This window comes from Carassius auratus, unplaced genomic scaffold, assembly GCF_003368295.1.
Source record: "Carassius auratus strain Wakin unplaced genomic scaffold, ASM336829v1 scaf_tig00215075, whole genome shotgun sequence".
Classification (NCBI taxonomy): Eukaryota; Metazoa; Chordata; class Actinopteri; order Cypriniformes; family Cyprinidae; genus Carassius; species Carassius auratus.
This window is the reverse complement of record NW_020527924.1, coordinates 51104-69121: the sequence shown is the minus strand read 5'-3', so window position 1 is coordinate 69121 and position 18018 is coordinate 51104. Positions and strand designations below refer to the sequence as shown.

At 45.3% G+C, this 18018-nt stretch overlaps 15 non-coding genes across 15 annotated transcripts; all 15 read right to left on the bottom strand.

Annotated features, from left to right (window-relative positions):
* Positions 1 to 24: 24 nt before the first annotated feature.
* trnak-cuu (transfer RNA lysine (anticodon CUU)) lies at positions 25 to 98 on the bottom strand. Its single transcript has one exon. It is a non-coding gene; the product is annotated as a tRNA-Lys (tRNA).
* A 768-nt stretch (positions 99 to 866) lies between these two features.
* trnan-guu (transfer RNA asparagine (anticodon GUU)) lies at positions 867 to 940 on the bottom strand. Its single transcript has one exon. It is a non-coding gene; the product is annotated as a tRNA-Asn (tRNA).
* A 149-nt stretch (positions 941 to 1089) lies between these two features.
* On the bottom strand, positions 1090 to 1162 carry trnak-cuu (transfer RNA lysine (anticodon CUU)). Its single transcript has one exon. It is a non-coding gene; the product is annotated as a tRNA-Lys (tRNA).
* A 780-nt stretch (positions 1163 to 1942) lies between these two features.
* trnan-guu (transfer RNA asparagine (anticodon GUU)) lies at positions 1943 to 2016 on the bottom strand. The gene has a single exon. It is a non-coding gene; the product is annotated as a tRNA-Asn (tRNA).
* Positions 2017 to 2165: 149 nt separating this feature from the next.
* Positions 2166 to 2238, bottom strand: trnak-cuu (transfer RNA lysine (anticodon CUU)). The gene has a single exon. It is a non-coding gene; the product is annotated as a tRNA-Lys (tRNA).
* A 770-nt stretch (positions 2239 to 3008) lies between these two features.
* On the bottom strand, positions 3009 to 3082 carry trnan-guu (transfer RNA asparagine (anticodon GUU)). Its single transcript has one exon. It is a non-coding gene; the product is annotated as a tRNA-Asn (tRNA).
* Positions 3083 to 3231: 149 nt separating this feature from the next.
* Positions 3232 to 3304, bottom strand: trnak-cuu (transfer RNA lysine (anticodon CUU)). Its single transcript has one exon. It is a non-coding gene; the product is annotated as a tRNA-Lys (tRNA).
* Positions 3305 to 4084: 780 nt separating this feature from the next.
* On the bottom strand, positions 4085 to 4158 carry trnan-guu (transfer RNA asparagine (anticodon GUU)). The gene has a single exon. It is a non-coding gene; the product is annotated as a tRNA-Asn (tRNA).
* Positions 4159 to 4307: 149 nt separating this feature from the next.
* On the bottom strand, positions 4308 to 4380 carry trnak-cuu (transfer RNA lysine (anticodon CUU)). Its single transcript has one exon. It is a non-coding gene; the product is annotated as a tRNA-Lys (tRNA).
* Positions 4381 to 5150: 770 nt separating this feature from the next.
* On the bottom strand, positions 5151 to 5224 carry trnan-guu (transfer RNA asparagine (anticodon GUU)). Its single transcript has one exon. It is a non-coding gene; the product is annotated as a tRNA-Asn (tRNA).
* Positions 5225 to 5373: 149 nt separating this feature from the next.
* On the bottom strand, positions 5374 to 5446 carry trnak-cuu (transfer RNA lysine (anticodon CUU)). Its single transcript has one exon. It is a non-coding gene; the product is annotated as a tRNA-Lys (tRNA).
* Positions 5447 to 6216: 770 nt separating this feature from the next.
* Positions 6217 to 6290, bottom strand: trnan-guu (transfer RNA asparagine (anticodon GUU)). The gene has a single exon. It is a non-coding gene; the product is annotated as a tRNA-Asn (tRNA).
* Positions 6291 to 6439: 149 nt separating this feature from the next.
* Positions 6440 to 6512, bottom strand: trnak-cuu (transfer RNA lysine (anticodon CUU)). Its single transcript has one exon. It is a non-coding gene; the product is annotated as a tRNA-Lys (tRNA).
* A 770-nt stretch (positions 6513 to 7282) lies between these two features.
* Positions 7283 to 7356, bottom strand: trnan-guu (transfer RNA asparagine (anticodon GUU)). The gene has a single exon. It is a non-coding gene; the product is annotated as a tRNA-Asn (tRNA).
* A 149-nt stretch (positions 7357 to 7505) lies between these two features.
* Positions 7506 to 7578, bottom strand: trnak-cuu (transfer RNA lysine (anticodon CUU)). The gene has a single exon. It is a non-coding gene; the product is annotated as a tRNA-Lys (tRNA).
* Positions 7579 to 18018: the final 10440 nt, after the last annotated feature.

Here is an 18018-nt window from a genome sequence, read left to right as displayed (position 1 = left end):
GGGGCCAGAGAGAGCCAAAGGACACGCCCAACGTGGGGCTCGAACCCACCGACCCTGAGATTAAGAGTCTCATGCTCTACCGACTGAGCAAGCCGGGCTGCGGTGGTCGAAAGATCAAGGCTGACCGCTGTTTTGATAAGTGCCAAAACATTTCATGCGCAAAACGGAAGCCTCGCTTCCAACACAGGCTTGACGAAACATCTCACGGGTAAGGTTTGACTTAAGCCTAGCGGTAGGTTTAGAGCAGTGGCGTCCCAACTCGATCCTGGAGGTTCCTTGTCCTGCCGAGTTTGGATCAAGCACAAAGAAACACACCTGAAGCTGTGTGTTGCAGGCAGGTCTGATGGAGCTGGCTGGAGCGAAACTCTACCTGACAGGGGCCCTCCAGGACAGAGTTTGGACACCCCTGGCTTAGACTGTTCTCTGTTTGTTTAGCCACGCCTGTTGCTGGGAATACAGATTGAACGAGCAGAGCTCTTGTCAACAGCCTGAAAGGCTACTAGTTCAGCCAACTCATCAAACGTTCCAGGTATGGAGTTCTGTCCCGCTGTGTGAATACAGTTTGCAAACTCCGACAGCATGTGATTGGAAAGCCAATTTGGTGGCATTTTGTGGCGCTCCAAGAGGGAGATTTGATCAGGACCTCCCTGGACCACACAGGCCTCCACCACCCGGAAAACAAAACACGAACACTCCGCGTACACGCCACAGCAAACTTGAGCTGACGCAAACATTCACTCAGCACCCTTTGTCTTCTTTTAACACTAGACGGCTCGCAAAGCTGTTCACTCTCAAAAGGGGCTACGGACGCTGCTCCACGCATGCTAAATTCTGCGCTTGCCGACATGGCTGCGAAAAGCTTCCTTCGTCCCTGGGTGGGCTCGAACCACCATCCTTTCGGTTAACAGCCGAACGCGCTAGCCTATTGCGCCACAGAGACTGACGGTGCATGCTCCTATGGGTAACGGTCAAAAAAGAATTCGAAGCTGGGAGCGTCTCACAGGACGGCTGCAGCACTGGTCCTGCGTCAGCAAATTGAGGTCAAGAGAACGACACCCGTTGGGAGGGGCCAGAGAGAGCCAAAGGACACACCCAACGTGGGGCTCGAACCCACGACCCTGAGATTAAGAGTCTCATGCTCTACCGACTGAGCTAGCCGGGCTGCAGTGGTCGAAAGATCAAGGCTGACCGCTGTTTTGATAAGTGCCAAACATTTCATGCGCAAAACGGAGCCTCGCTTCCAACACAGGCTTGACGAAACATCTCACGGGTAAGGTTTGACTTAAGCCTAGCGGTAGGTTTAGAGCAGTGGCGTCCCAACTCGATCCTGGAGGTTCCTTGTCCTGCCGAGTTTGGATCCAAGCACAAAGAAACACACCTGAAGCTGTGTGTTGCAGGCAGGTCTGATGGAGCTGGCTGGAGCTGGCTGGAGCGAAACTCTACCTGACAGGGGCCCTCCAGGACAGAGTTTGGACACCCCTGGCTTAGACTGTTCTCTGTTTGTTTTAGCCACGCCTGTTGCTGGGGAATACAGATTGAACGAGCAGAGCTCTTGTCCAACAGCCTGAAAGGCTACTAGTTCAGCCAACTCATCAAACGTTCCAGGTATGGAGTTCTGTCCCGCTGTGTGAATACAGTTTGCAAACTCCGACAGCATGTGATTGGAAAGCCAATTTGGTGGCATTTTGTGGCGCTCCAAGAGGGAGATTTGATCAGGACCTCCGTGGACCACACAGGCCTCCACCACCCGGAAAACAAAACACGAACACTCCGCGTACACGCCACAGCAAACTTGAGCTGACGCAAACATTCACTCAGCACCCTTTGTCTTCTTTTAACACTAGACGGCTCGCAAAGCTGTTCACTCTCAAAAGGGGCTACGGACGCTGCTCCACGCATGCTAAATTCTGCGCTTGCCGACATGGCTGCGAAAAGCTTCCTTCGTCCCTGGGTGGGCTCGAACCACCATCCTTTCGGTTAACAGCCGAACGCGCTAGCCTATTGCGCCACAGAGACTGACGGTGCATGCTCCTATGGGTAACGGTCAAAAAAGAATTCGAAGCTGGGAGCGTCTCACAGGACGGCTGCAGCACTGGTCCTGCGTCAGCAAATTGAGCTCAAGAGAACGACACCCGTTGGGAGGGGCCAGAGAGAGCCAAAGGACACGCCCAACGTGGGGCTCGAACCCACGACCCTGAGATTAAGAGTCTCATGCTCTACCGACTGAGCTAGCCGGGCTGCGGTGGTCGAAAGATCAAGGCTGACCGCTGTTTTGATAAGTGCCAAACATTTCATGCGCAAAACGGAGCCTCGCTTCCAACACAGGCTTGACGAAACATCTCACGGGTAAGGTTGGACTTAAGCCTAGCGGTAGGTTTAGAGCAGTGGCGTCCCAACTCGATCCTGGAGGTTCCTTGTCCTGCCGAGTTTGGATCCATGCACAAAGAAACACACCTGAAGCTGTGTGTTGCAGGCAGGTCTGATGGAGCTGGCTGGAGCGAAACTCTACCTGACAGGGGCCCTCCAGGACAGAGTTTGGACACCCCTGGCTTAGACTGTTCTCTGTTTGTTTTAGCCACGCCTGTTGCTGGGGAATACAGATTGAACGAGCAGAGCTCTTGTCCAACAGCCTGAAAGGCTACTAGTTCAGCCAACTCATCAAACGTTCCAGGTATGGAGTTCTGTCCCGCTGTGTGAATACAGTTTGCAAACTCCGACAGCATGTGATTGGAAAGCCAATTTGGTGGCATTTTGTGGCGCTCCAAGAGGGAGATTTGATCAGGACCTCCCTGGACCACACAGGCCTCCACCACCCGGAAAACAAAACACGAACACTCCGCGTACACGCCACAGCAAACTTGAGCTGACGCAAACATTCACTCAGCACCCTTTGTCTTCTTTTAACACTAGACGGCTCGCAAAGCTGTTCACTCTCAAAAGGGGCTACGGACGCTGCTCCACGCATGCTAAATTCTGCGCTTGCCGACATGGCTGCGAAAAGCTTCCTTCGTCCCTGGGTGGGCTCGAACCACCATCCTTTCGGTTAACAGCCGAACGCGCTAGCCTATTGCGCCACAGAGACTGACGGTGCATGCTCCTATGGGTAACGGTCAAAAAAGAATTCGAAGCTGGGAGCGTCTCACAGGACGGCTGCAGCACTGGTCCTGCGTCAGCAAATTGAGGTCAAGAGAACGACACCCGTTGGGAGGGGCCAGAGAGAGCCAAAGGACACACCCAACGTGGGGCTCGAACCCACGACCCTGAGATTAAGAGTCTCATGCTCTACCGACTGAGCTAGCCGGGCTGCAGTGGTCGAAAGATCAAGGCTGACCGCTGTTTTGATAAGTGCCAAACATTTCATGCGCAAAACGGAGCCTCGCTTCCAACACAGGCTTGACGAAACATCTCACGGGTAAGGTTTGACTTAAGCCTAGCGGTAGGTTTAGAGCAGTGGCGTCCCAACTCGATCCTGGAGGTTCCTTGTCCTGCCGAGTTTGGATCCAAGCACAAAGAAACACACCTGAAGCTGTGTGTTGCAGGCAGGTCTGATGGAGCTGGCTGGAGCTGGCTGGAGCGAAACTCTACCTGACAGGGGCCCTCCAGGACAGAGTTTGGACACCCCTGGCTTAGACTGTTCTCTGTTTGTTTTAGCCACGCCTGTTGCTGGGGAATACAGATTGAACGAGCAGAGCTCTTGTCCAACAGCCTGAAAGGCTACTAGTTCAGCCAACTCATCAAACGTTCCAGGTATGGAGTTCTGTCCCGCTGTGTGAATACAGTTTGCAAACTCCGACAGCATGTGATTGGAAAGCCAATTTGGTGGCATTTTGTGGCGCTCCAAGAGGGAGATTTGATCAGGACCTCCCTGGACCACACAGGCCTCCACCACCCGGAAAACAAAACACGAACACTCCGCGTACACGCCACAGCAAACTTGAGCTGACGCAAACATTCACTCAGCACCCTTTGTCTTCTTTTAACACTAGACGGCTCGCAAAGCTGTTCACTCTCAAAAGGGGCTACGGACGCTGCTCCACGCATGCTAAATTCTGCGCTTGCCGACATGGCTGCGAAAAGCTTCCTTCGTCCCTGGGTGGGCTCGAACCACCATCCTTTCGGTTAACAGCCGAACGCGCTAGCCTATTGCGCCACAGAGACTGACGGTGCATGCTCCTATGGGTAACGGTCAAAAAAGAATTCGAAGCTGGGAGCGTCTCACAGGACGGCTGCAGCACTGGTCCTGCGTCAGCAAATTGAGCTCAAGAGAACGACACCCGTTGGGAGGGGCCAGAGAGAGCCAAAGGACACGCCCAACGTGGGGCTCGAACCCACGACCCTGAGATTAAGAGTCTCATGCTCTACCGACTGAGCTAGCCGGGCTGCGGTGGTCGAAAGATCAAGGCTGACCGCTGTTTTGATAAGTGCCAAACATTTCATGCGCAAAACGGAGCCTCGCTTCCAACACAGGCTTGACGAAACATCTCACGGGTAAGGTTGGACTTAAGCCTAGCGGTAGGTTTAGAGCAGTGGCGTCCCAACTCGATCCTGGAGGTTCCTTGTCCTGCCGAGTTTGGATCCATGCACAAAGAAACACACCTGAAGCTGTGTGTTGCAGGCAGGTCTGATGGAGCTGGCTGGAGCGAAACTCTACCTGACAGGGGCCCTCCAGGACAGAGTTTGGACACCCCTGGCTTAGACTGTTCTCTGTTTGTTTTAGCCACGCCTGTTGCTGGGGAATACAGATTGAACGAGCAGAGCTCTTGTCCAACAGCCTGAAAGGCTACTAGTTCAGCCAACTCATCAAACGTTCCAGGTATGGAGTTCTGTCCCGCTGTGTGAATACAGTTTGCAAACTCCGACAGCATGTGATTGGAAAGCCAATTTGGTGGCATTTTGTGGCGCTCCAAGAGGGAGATTTGATCAGGACCTCCCTGGACCACACAGGCCTCCACCACCCGGAAAACAAAACACGAACACTCCGCGTACACGCCACAGCAAACTTGAGCTGACGCAAACATTCACTCAGCACCCTTTGTCTTCTTTTAACACTAGACGGCTCGCAAAGCTGTTCACTCTCAAAAGGGGCTACGGACGCTGCTCCACGCATGCTAAATTCTGCGCTTGCCGACATGGCTGCGAAAAGCTTCCTTCGTCCCTGGGTGGGCTCGAACCACCATCCTTTCGGTTAACAGCCGAACGCGCTAGCCTATTGCGCCACAGAGACTGACGGTGCATGCTCCTATGGGTAACGGTCAAAAAAGAATTCGAAGCTGGGAGCGTCTCACAGGACGGCTGCAGCACTGGTCCTGCGTCAGCAAATTGAGCTCAAGAGAACGACACCCGTTGGGAGGGGCCAGAGAGAGCCAAAGGACACGCCCAACGTGGGGCTCGAACCCACGACCCTGAGATTAAGAGTCTCATGCTCTACCGACTGAGCTAGCCGGGCTGCGGTGGTCGAAAGATCAAGGCTGACCGCTGTTTTGATAAGTGCCAAACATTTCATGCGCAAAACGGAGCCTCGCTTCCAACACAGGCTTGACGAAACATCTCACGGGTAAGGTTGGACTTAAGCCTAGCGGTAGGTTTAGAGCAGTGGCGTCCCAACTCGATCCTGGAGGTTCCTTGTCCTGCCGAGTTTGGATCCATGCACAAAGAAACACACCTGAAGCTGTGTGTTGCAGGCAGGTCTGATGGAGCTGGCTGGAGCGAAACTCTACCTGACAGGGGCCCTCCAGGACAGAGTTTGGACACCCCTGGCTTAGACTGTTCTCTGTTTGTTTTAGCCACGCCTGTTGCTGGGGAATACAGATTGAACGAGCAGAGCTCTTGTCCAACAGCCTGAAAGGCTACTAGTTCAGCCAACTCATCAAACGTTCCAGGTATGGAGTTCTGTCCCGCTGTGTGAATACAGTTTGCAAACTCCGACAGCATGTGATTGGAAAGCCAATTTGGTGGCATTTTGTGGCGCTCCAAGAGGGAGATTTGATCAGGACCTCCCTGGACCACACAGGCCTCCACCACCCGGAAAACAAAACACGAACACTCCGCGTACACGCCACAGCAAACTTGAGCTGACGCAAACATTCACTCAGCACCCTTTGTCTTCTTTTAACACTAGACGGCTCGCAAAGCTGTTCACTCTCAAAAGGGGCTACGGACGCTGCTCCACGCATGCTAAATTCTGCGCTTGCCGACATGGCTGCGAAAAGCTTCCTTCGTCCCTGGGTGGGCTCGAACCACCATCCTTTCGGTTAACAGCCGAACGCGCTAGCCTATTGCGCCACAGAGACTGACGGTGCATGCTCCTATGGGTAACGGTCAAAAAAGAATTCGAAGCTGGGAGCGTCTCACAGGACGGCTGCAGCACTGGTCCTGCGTCAGCAAATTGAGCTCAAGAGAACGACACCCGTTGGGAGGGGCCAGAGAGAGCCAAAGGACACGCCCAACGTGGGGCTCGAACCCACGACCCTGAGATTAAGAGTCTCATGCTCTACCGACTGAGCTAGCCGGGCTGCAGTGGTCGAAAGATCAAGGCTGACCGCTGTTTTGATAAGTGCCAAACATTTCATGCGCAAAACGGAGCCTCGCTTCCAACACAGGCTTGACGAAACATCTCACGGGTAAGGTTGGACTTAAGCCTAGCGGTAGGTTTAGAGCAGTGGCGTCCCAACTCGATCCTGGAGGTTCCTTGTCCTGCCGAGTTTGGATCCATGCACAAAGAAACACACCTGAAGCTGTGTGTTGCAGGCAGGTCTGATGGAGCTGGCTGGAGCGAAACTCTACCTGACAGGGGCCCTCCAGGACAGAGTTTGGACACCCCTGGCTTAGACTGTTCTCTGTTTGTTTTAGCCACGCCTGTTGCTGGGGAATACAGATTGAAGGAGCAGAGCTGTTGTCCAACAGCCTGAAAGGCTACTAGTTCAGCCAACTCATCAAACGTTCCAGGTATGGAGTTCTGTCCCGCTGAGTGAATACAGTTTGCAAACTCCGACAGCATATGATTGGAAAGCCATTTTGGTGGCATTTTGTGGCGCTCCAAGAGGGAGATTTGATCAGGACCTCCCTGGACCACACAGGCCTCCACCACCCGGAAAACAAAACACGAACACTCCGCGTACACGCCACAGCAAACTTGAGCTGACGCAAACATTCACTCAGCACCCTTTGTCTTCTTTTAACACTAGACGGCTCGCAAAACTGTTCACTCTCAAAAGGGGCTACGGACGCTGCTCCACGCATGCTAAATTCTGCGCTTGCCGACATGGCTGCGAAAAGCTTCCTTCGTCCCTGGGTGGGCTCGAACCACCATCCTTTCGGTTAACAGCCGAACGCGCTAGCCTATTGCGCCACAGAGACTGACAGTGCATTCCCCTATGGGTAACGGTCACAAAAGAAATCGAAGCTGGGCGTTTCTCACAGGATAGCTGCAGCACTAGTCCTGCGTCAGCAAACTGAGGTCAAGAGAATGACACCCGTTGGGAGGGGCCAGAGAGAGCCAAAGGACACGCCCAATGTGGGGCTCAAACCCACGACCCTGAGATTAAGAGTCTCATGCTCTACCGACAGAGCTAGTCGGGCTGCGGTGGTTGAAAGATCAAGGCTGACCGCTGTTTTGATAAGTGCCAAACATTTCATGTGCAAAACGGAGCCTCGCTTCTAGCACAGGCTTGACAAAACATCTCGCGGGTAAGGTTGGACTTAAGCCTAGCGGTAGGTTTAGAGCAGGGGCGTCCCAACTCGATCCTGGAGGTTCCTTGTCCTGCCGAGTTTGGATCCAAGCACAAAGAAACACACCTGAAGCTGCTGATCCCGGTCTCACCACGGAGACTAGAAACTTGCAGGCAGGTCTGATGGAGCTGGCTGGAGCGAAACTCTACCTGACAGGGGCCCTCCAGGACAGAGTTTGGACACCCCTGGCTTAGACTGTTCTCTGTTTGTTTTAGCCACGCCTGTTGCTGGGGAATACAGATTGAACGAGCAGAGCTCTTGTCCAACAGCCTGAAAGGCTACTAGTTCAGCCAACTCATCAAAAGTTCCAGGTATGGAGTTCTGTCCCGCTGTGTGAATACAGTTTGCAAACTCCGACAGCATATGATTGGAAAGCCATTTTGGTGGCATTTTGTGGCGCTCCAAGAGTGAGATTTGATCAGGACCTCCCTGGACCACACAGGCCTCCACCACCCGGAAAACAAAACACGAAAACTCCGCGTACACGCCACAGCAAACTTGAGCTGACGCAAACATTGACTCAGCACCCGTTGTCTTCTTTTAACACTAGACGACTCGCAAAGCTGTTCACTCTCAAAAGGGGCTACGGACGCTGCTCCACGCATGCGTCAGTGGACACGTGTGCTAAATTCTGCGCTTGCCGACATGGCTGCGAAAAGCTTCCTTCGTCCCTGGGTGGGCTCGAACCACCATCCTTTCGGTTAACAGCCGAACGCGCTAGCCTATTTTTATTTTTTTTTTATTAAGAAATTTCCATCAATAAAATACAATAGATTAAACACAATCAATAGAAAATACATAACATTGACTTTACACATCTCTACATTACACATCTTTCCTTTACATAGACAATTTAAAAAACTCTTCCACTTTCTGGCAAACTCCACATTAAATCGTTTAAAACACAACAGACTTTTGGGGTAAAAACATCATAAAAAGAGTCTAACATATTTACACTTTTAAAGTAAACATACAGTCTTTCAATATATAATTCTGTTTTTCTTTTAAACACACTCCAAACATCCAACACAATTTTTTCCTTTTTAGCCAAAGTTCTTCTGTCCCATATTGCACTTTTCATTAGCATTACACACAGATTAATGAAACTTTTGTTTTTACACTTTTTTTCCCAACCAAACATGACAACTCTGTTCCATTCCATTATATTTTCATCCCACTCCTCAGTCACATCTTTAATTAAACATTTACATTTCCTTAAAAAGTCCTCCAACTCTCTACAATGTAAAAACATATGTAAAATCCCCTCTTCCTCTTCCTGGCACACTTTACACAGAGCATTTTCTTCCATTCCTATTTTATTTAAAATTACATCAGTAAAAACCACTTTATGCCTTCTAAAATACTCCAAACATTCCAATTTAGTTTCCACACATTTCCCCGTCATGTTTCTCCATATACACTCTTTTTTTTAAATCTTTGAATTTCTGCACCCATTATCCATTTACAATCGGCTCTTTAAAAACATCATCTCTAAAAGCACAATAAATCATTTTCACAGTACATTCCTTAAAATCATACATTTTTTCCCCAAATTTCACATGAATACATTTCTCTTTTGGCTCTCCTTCCATACTTTCTATTCTTTTTATCCACTCTTTAGGTATTGCATTTTTAATGATTTCATATTTATTTTTTTATTTCTTGTTCACTGTAATCCTCTTTTGCCTCCTCCATTGCATCTACAATAAATTGTGTTGGTAAAAACCCTTCTTTAAATTCATACAAAACATCTCTCACTCTTGTTATCCCCACATCCATCCATTTCTTTAAAAACAATTCTTTGTCTTGTTTTAAAATGTTTTTGTTTAAAAACAGAGGTTGATTTAAAATGTTTTCTCTCCCATGTGGATCATACACAACTTTGTCTAAAAATTTTCCCCAGGCACTAAACATTTCCCTATAAAACTCTGGTAAGCACTCTGTCATCCAATTCTTTGTTTTCATCCATAAAATTCCATCCCCCATGTTAAAATCCCCTCATTTGTTTAAAAAATATTCCATTGTCTTTTTCCATGCTGTTTTGTGACCATCATCTAGATATTTTTTTACTATTTTAATTCTTAAGCTATTTTTTCTCTGTTCAACATCAATTAATCCCATCCCTCCTTTCCCTGCTTCTCCTATTAATGTACTATATGCAATTCTTGACGGTTTACTATTTCATAAAATCTAAAAAACATTTTTTCAGCCTTTTCTCCACCCACATTGGCATAGCAGTCACATATAAAACATACCACAATTTTGACACCATGACTCAGGTTTGCCCCTTCTCACATATGTTGGTTCGATTTGTGTTATTTTTATTTTGACTTTTGTGTATTTTTATTATTCCTTTTGGTTTTCTAAAGCTATTAGGACATTTTTATTTTACCTCTTCCTTATTTTAGTTATTTGACCATCACCATCTTGTCATGAACCGGGTATCCCCCTGTCTCTGTCTCCCTCTTTTGGTTAGTCTCCTTCACACACTCTTTCATTATGCTCGCATACGCTCCTGATCCTGGAGTTATTGGCCATCAGGTTGGCCCTCGGAGAATGGTGAAACTGGTTAGAGGGTGACTCAGTGCCGTTTTTAGTCTGGACATTCGCACCGCTAAGAGACTTAACGCTCATCAGGCACGTTGGGCACTTTCCTTTGCGCGCTTTGATTTCACCATTTCCTACCGACCCGGCTCTAATTACATGAAGCCAGACGCGCTCTCATGGCAGTTCACTCCTCCCGAGGTCACTCCTGTTAGGGAGGAGATTCTTCCTCAGGGCATGGTGATGGGCGCAGCTGTTTGGGGAATAGAACGTCTTGTTAAATGTGCCTTAGCTCACTCCGTCACCCCTCGCTCTTGCCCGAGAGACCGTTTATTCATTCCACCCTCTACGCGGCTCGCCGTACTTCAATGGGGGTACTCCTCTAAATTATTTGCTCATCCTGGTGTTAGGGGCACCATCTCTTCCATTTGCTCTAGATTCTGGTGGCCTACCCGTGAACGTGATATCTAGCGATTCATCGCTTCTTGTACTGTTTCCTCTCAGACCAAGGCCAGCAATTTGCCGCCTGCCAGCCTCCTTCGACCTCTACTTTTACCATTTCAGCCATGTTCGCACATTGGCTTAGATTTCATTACAGGTATTCCCTCCTCCGAAGGAAACACTGTAATTCCTCGTCAATCTCTTTTCTAAGAGTCGTCAATCTCTTTTCTTAGGCCAGTCACTTTATTCCCCAGATCGCCGTTGATAAGGTTTTTTAAGATCCATGATCTTCCATCCGACACTGTTTCGACCGAGGTCCTCAGTTCTCATCGGAGCCTCTGCCAGCCTTTCCTCTGGCTTTCACCCTGAGACCAATGGCCAGGCCGAGCTTACCAATCAAATTATTGGTCACATCCTTCGTAGTCTCACGTTTCGCAATCCCACCTCTTGGTCCGAACAGCTCCCCTGGGCCGAATATGCCCATAATTCCTCCCTATCCTCAGCTACCAGTTTGTCGCCGTTTCAGGGTTGCCTTGGTTACCTCTTTTCCTCCCAGGATTCCGAGTCCAATGTCCCCTCTCTCAGCGACTTTTTCCAGCGTGCCGAATGTAACTGGAGAGGGGTTAGGGTCGCCTTATGCAAGGCTCGACGGGCGGCTAACAGGCATCACATTAGAGCCCCCGTTATGTCGTCGGTCAGAGGGTCTGGCCTTCCACCTTCCCCTCCAGTCCACGTCTCGCAAATTGGCTCCTAAATTCATCAGCCCGTTTCGAATTCCTGAAGTGCTCAGTCCTGTCGCGGTTAAATTAAAGATGCCTTCCAACCTCGGACACATCCACCTGGTCTTTCACGTTTCTTGATTCAAACCCGCAGTGCGTTTGCCTCCTTGTCCTGTCACTACACCCATGTGTGTCGAGGGCTCTCCTGCTTATAGGGTTTGCAGATTACTCAACGTTCACCCTCGAGGGCGCGGACATCAGGTCTTGGTCGATTGGGAGGGGTATTGCCTGGAGGAGAGAAGTTGGCTCCCCGCTCGGGATATCCTGGACCACTTGCTGATTGATGACTTCTACCGCACTCGCCAGCCCTCCTCCTTAGGTGCGCCATGGAGCACTCCTTGAAGAGTGGGTACTGTCATGAACCGGGTATCCCCCTGTCTCTCATCTCTGACTCATCTCATTATCACTCACAGCTGTCTCTCATTCTCCCTCCTCCCCTCTCTCTTCTCTACACCTGCACCTGCTTTCTCTGATTAGACCGTCTATTTCTAGCCTTCTCTCTCCTTTGTTCTCTGCCAGAGTATTTCCTTATGCTCGCATACACTCCTGATCCTGGCTCTTCACCCCCACCTTATCGTGTTGTGTACTGTGTGGTATGCATTGAGCCCTCGCTAACCTCTCTTTTACCCAGCCTCCCACTGACGTTTGTTGTCTGTCGCTGGCTATCCCCATCCGCTCACCCGGACCCATTCTCTGCTCTCCCGGGAGCCTCAATCACCGGCAGACTGACAAAGTTTTTTTCCTAAAATGTTCGATTTTGACATCTTAATTTCAAAAGGCTATATCTGAAAATTGCTAAAATATAGAGAATTTTTGTAAATTATAGAATTATTAAGCATGACCCAATGTTTATGTAGGGATTACATTTTCCCATCTAATTAGCATATTATGATGTAATATGGTGGCGGCCATCTTGAATCATGTTTAAATAATAAAAAGCACCACTTCTTTCCCCCCTAAATGTCCCTCACCTTCTGTGTGCTATATTGCATCAAAAAACTGAATGCTCAGGTAAATAGTAAGTAGTAAACAAACTGTGTAAATCATTACTAATAAATGGTAGAAACAAACTGAATGCATGTAGCGGTTAGACTTTTGCTGTAGAGATTTTCAATTTACTACACTCTGATTCCATGTATGAGGCACATAAATATTATTCATATGACACATAAGCACAAGTAGACAAGACCTATTTAGTTCAAAAGCTATGCCCCATGTCACATCGCCTCTGCTCCTGCTACGAGCAGCCCGGCCAGATCTGCCTCGTGCGTAAAGAAAAGGAAGAAGGTAAAGCAATGCAAAAACATAAGGCGAAAGAAAGGAACATTACAGGAACAAGCTCACACCAAGCGCAAAACAGTGGTGTTTGGAGAAGCTCCCAGGCATCCGAAATATCGACCCATACGAGCTCCCTGCAGCGGCACAGACACCTGAACAATTTACCTCAGTGCTCACATATGGACATTGGGGATTATATTGTTTACGATGTAAGTCACCTTGCATTCAGCTGTTAATGGCTTTAATCTAACCAGGACATTTACATCTTGCAATCACACATTTAACTACCCTAGCTAACCCAGAACTGGATTGTCCAGTTTGCAGCCCCCAACACAAAAACCTGGTACAGTATGTGTCACTGGGCTAAAATCAAATAATAAACTAAACATACACAGCTTTAGCCTACATCAAAACATATTGGAAACGTTCGTATAGATTGAACATCTCGTTACAATCGAGTGTTTACGAAACAGTCGCAGTTAATTACTTTGTCATTTTGGTCAAGAAGTGCATTCTAAATGCAATGTAATAACAATACACTAAAACGCATGTGAATAAACTTACTTTGGCCGGTACAACACTGTTTTCATCACCTGCTGTAGATGGAACCAGCCACAGCAGAAAGCCTCGTAACTTTCCAAAGACTTGTGGCTTTTAAACTCCTGCATTGTGTAATAACTTAAACCAAAAACAATATAATTCCCAATGTTCATATGTGTGCATGAGGTAAATGTCGAGGGAGGGGCTTTGTGCTATTACGACAACTTCTCATTCTCAATAGGTTAGATAAGTTCTAGCAACTGTTGTCACCTTAATGAATTGTACAGGTTTTAGTGGCCTGTCTCTTCTATTACCCTTCTTACACCAGGCCCCTGAGCAGACGAGAAACACTTCCTATTATTTCTGTTGATTACCTTGAGGTGTTTGATGTGTCCCTGCTAGCGCAGCCAACAGTCTCCCTAGGTTCCATGACCATGCTACATTCCTTTTAACAAGTGATAACAGTTTAGTCGTATCTCCTAGCTTTAACTAAATAAGGAAAGCCCTTTATTTTTCCTTTATTTCTTTGTGATTCTATTTCAGTTTTGTTATTTGATACCTTCATAGAGACCAAATCTGTGAACCATCAGTGCTTTGAAAAATAGGTTGACCACATGTATGGCCCAGTCATTAGATGACCCCTGCTTACAGCCCCATCAACAAAGTTATTTAAACTCTCTCTTTGTGTTCACAAACACAAAGACATAGCTCCCTACCTCACAGGGTATATACAGAACTTCGTAAGTTAAATGTAATACCTTTTACTACCTTTTTTACTACCTTCAAAATATTTTTTTAATACCAGCTCAACATCAAGCTGCAACTGTAGTGGCTTTAATTAAATATCTTTCCAAATGGAATAACATATAGCATCACAATGTAACAAGGTCATTGGACTCAAAAACTGCCCACAGAGGTAAGAATAGAAATAAAGACAGAAGAGGAAGGAAACATCTTCTTCATAGATCATTACTCAGTAAGTTAGTCAGTAAGTCTGATGTGTGAGCAATCTAAAAAAGAGGTGGTCGTGAAGTAAACGCAGTATAATAAAAATTAAGCTGATACATTTAAGTAAAGCAGAGAGATTAATCAAGATGTCACAATGGCCTTTGTCCATAGATTTTGGCTAAAGCTTCGCAGAAAACATGGCTTATTGCTTTACTAGACAACCTTAGTCTATAATTATAACATTATTAACCTAAAGTAAAACATGAGCCAAGTGTTGGGGGACATTTAACAGTGATCGATATGTCAGGACTGTTTTGTCAAAGTTAGATAATTGGTTCTCCAGCTGTGGCTCACTATTGGTGGTACTCAGGGTACGATTAAACATACAATAAAATAATTTAAACAAAATCCCTATAATTTATGTTTGGCTTTATCAGAGCCATGCTTAACCTTCAGATTAAGGCGAGACACAGCAGGTGATTAGGATAAAAAAATAACTAATAGTTATCACCTTACTAAGTTGATTGATTACACTGATAATTGCAAACAATTTTTGTATTATAAGTTGTTTAAATTTTATATTTATAAATGTTGTTTTAATATGCAAATGATGACAAATTTGAAGTCAATTTAAAAAATACTTGTTTATTTTTTTTAATATTAGAGTCAAATTTTTTTACAGAGGGAATTCTGTGTATCTCTTTTTGTCCCTCCATAATTCAGAAAATACTTTGAACAGTGGGAAATCAATATATTTTCACAATTTTGGGGGGGGGGGGAGATAAAATTTTGTATTTAATCAAGAAAATTATATATGAACACATCCCTCTGTAAAAACCTTCAGTATATAGACATGAATAAATATGTAAACTTTGGTGCAAGTTAATTCAATTCAAGTTTATTTGTATAGCTCTTTTTACAATACAAATCTTAACAAGGCAACTTTACAGAAAATTATGTTTCTACAATATTTAGTAGTAGCTTGTAAGTGGTGACTGTCAGTTTGTGCACGTATGACAGGATTTTTTGAAAAAGTAATACAAGATGTAGTCAGCCAGATGATGAACATTAATAATATTATTAATAATTATTATATAATGCAGCCACACTTGTAGCAATATTTGTTAGTTCTGTTTGTTGATTCAGGGTTTAGCATTATGTATTGTAATTGAAGGGCGAGGGGCTGTCGCGCTGTGTTGTGTTATACGTTATTTTTAATTAACTTAGAGTAAATGAAATGTCCAGATTGTGTATTGTGTGCATATTATGACACTTTATAAGGTATTAACCAAAGTTCCACGAAGGAGGTCATCTCACATGACGATGTCACATGATGTGTAATAAGTGTACAAAGAGAAATAATACGGGGAGTGTCTAAGCTCTGCAACAGCATCCCATTGGAAGATTGCATCGTGGGATGGACCAAATCTGCTTGGATAAAATCCCAATGCTTGAAATAATACTGTGTGTCTCCGTCTTGTTGTGTCTTGACAGATGTGTTGTGTCACTTAAATGTGGTGCGCTGCGCTGCTCTTCCATCTTCGCCATGGCTTGAACTACCTACTCCAACGCTACTAGTGTTCTTGTTATCCAGAACTCGAAACCACTCCGTTGAAACTTCGTGACAGTGACACCATCCAAAACTCTCCGAAGTTCTATGTAACCAGGCAACCAACCAATCACCAGGAGGGTTTTCCCAAAATTCATCATCCAAACATCAGATCTGCATCCAATCCAAGGCACTGGGATTCCCTGAGACGAGGCAATAAGCGAATCTCCATTCTTTTCAGCAAATGCAAGTAAAACAAACAAACTTATTTTCTTGCTGAAATGAGTGCAAATTGATCTTAAGACATCTCTGCTTTTGTGATTTTCTTGGTGCGCTGTAACGAATAACTAACTCCTGGGACTTCATTCAATTCTGTTATCATTCTCCTCAGTAACTGTGTGTGTGTCCATTAGGTTTTAGATCCATGTAATAGAGTAGCTAAATAAATTATTTTTTAATTTATAAAGTAGTATTGTCTTGTGTGGTGTATTTTAAGATTAAACTTTGCTCAGATCCTGAGATACCTAGCTCGTAATGTATAAATTATCATCCTGTTTGTATTCTAATTATCCATGAAGTAATATAAACAGAATTGTAAAGATATACTTATTTTAACATTCACTGGACGAACCGTTGATGAAGTATAAACTAATTAAATTTGGAATCAGTTCAATAAAGTCGAATCTTTATATTTGGTTCTTCTCAAAATAAATGAGCTAATATAATCTTACAGAGTTTCGATGGACTTGTGGGTGCCTTGAACGTTGTATTTTTTTATTTCTACTATTATCATTAATATTTTTTATTAATATTTTAATTTTTTCCTTACTCTAGCAAAGGAAATGCAGTCTCCTTTCGATTTTTGTTTTTCTTTTTTTTTGCTTCTAATTCGTGACCAGCATTTTTGTTCTCTCTCCGCGTTTTAGACTAAAATGACCAGGGGTCACATTTATAAAACTCTCCATAGATGGTAAATGGACTGCATTTATATAGCGCTTTCAACAGACCACATGGCCATCCAAAGCACTTTACAATTTGCCTCACATTCACCCATTCACACACATTCACACACCGACGGTTTTTAGATTTCATCCTAAAAGCGTATGTAGGCACAAAAACTATATAAACACCAGAACATGCGCAAAAATCCCTTTATAAATCCCAATCCCAAAAGATTTTGCATATGTGCATCTCCACCTTGTCTCCTCCCAGAAATAATCCTATATGGAGTTTACGACACCTTGCTTTACTATGCATATTCCCATCCACGTGACACCAGATTTAATACTGAGACATTAAAGAAAATATGAGATGGGTATTATAATGCCGTTTGTCGCATACACATTTTTAATGCTAAAAATTATCCTTGTTATTTTTTATAACAAATGTATGAAAATATCCATAAAAAAATCCCAAAAATATCCCAAATTGGTTTCAAGTTGTTCTCAGGTATATTTTAAAATAGAGTTGAATGTATGCAGACTCAAATCAAATGTATGCAGTTTATCTGATGAACATCATTTAGCTATATTTAGTGGAAAAAGATAGGCCCATATTTATTGCAGTGTAAATACAATTGTCTGATGTATCCATTACCAAAGTAACATGCAAATCTTACCGTTTTCTCCTATCCTTCAGATATTCCTTTTGTTTTTTCATTATGTTGTGTAGATGGCTTCACACGACATCAACACCTCCGTGCAGCTGCGTTTACACAGTAAACTATTATCATTGGTCCTATAGCGGACAATGGACTGTTCGAACTCCTGAATCCAGCAGTGTCCACCATAATATTGAGGAAAATTATGTAATCAGGTTTTTTGTAAAATTATGTAATTTCAGTGTTTACCTCCATTAATGTGAGTGTATTAATTAATGTAAATGTATATATCGACATGAAAACTGTTTAAAATTGTTTTTTACTTAATTACTGTTCTCACTCCAGAAGAAAAGATTTCATATGCATGGTCTAGAATGTTTGTACAGTGCATACACATTTACGCCAAGTTTATTTTATCCTGATATATGCATGGACATTTCCCACGCATGTTTCTATGCCCATTCTGTGCATACGCAATGTTTATAAATGACACCCCAGTTTAAAGTTTTTGGCATGTGATGCCTTCCATCGAGAAACTGGGGATCTATGTGGTGTCAGTGAACCAACAGTATATAAAGTCATTCACAGAGTATTCAGGACCATTTGTGAAT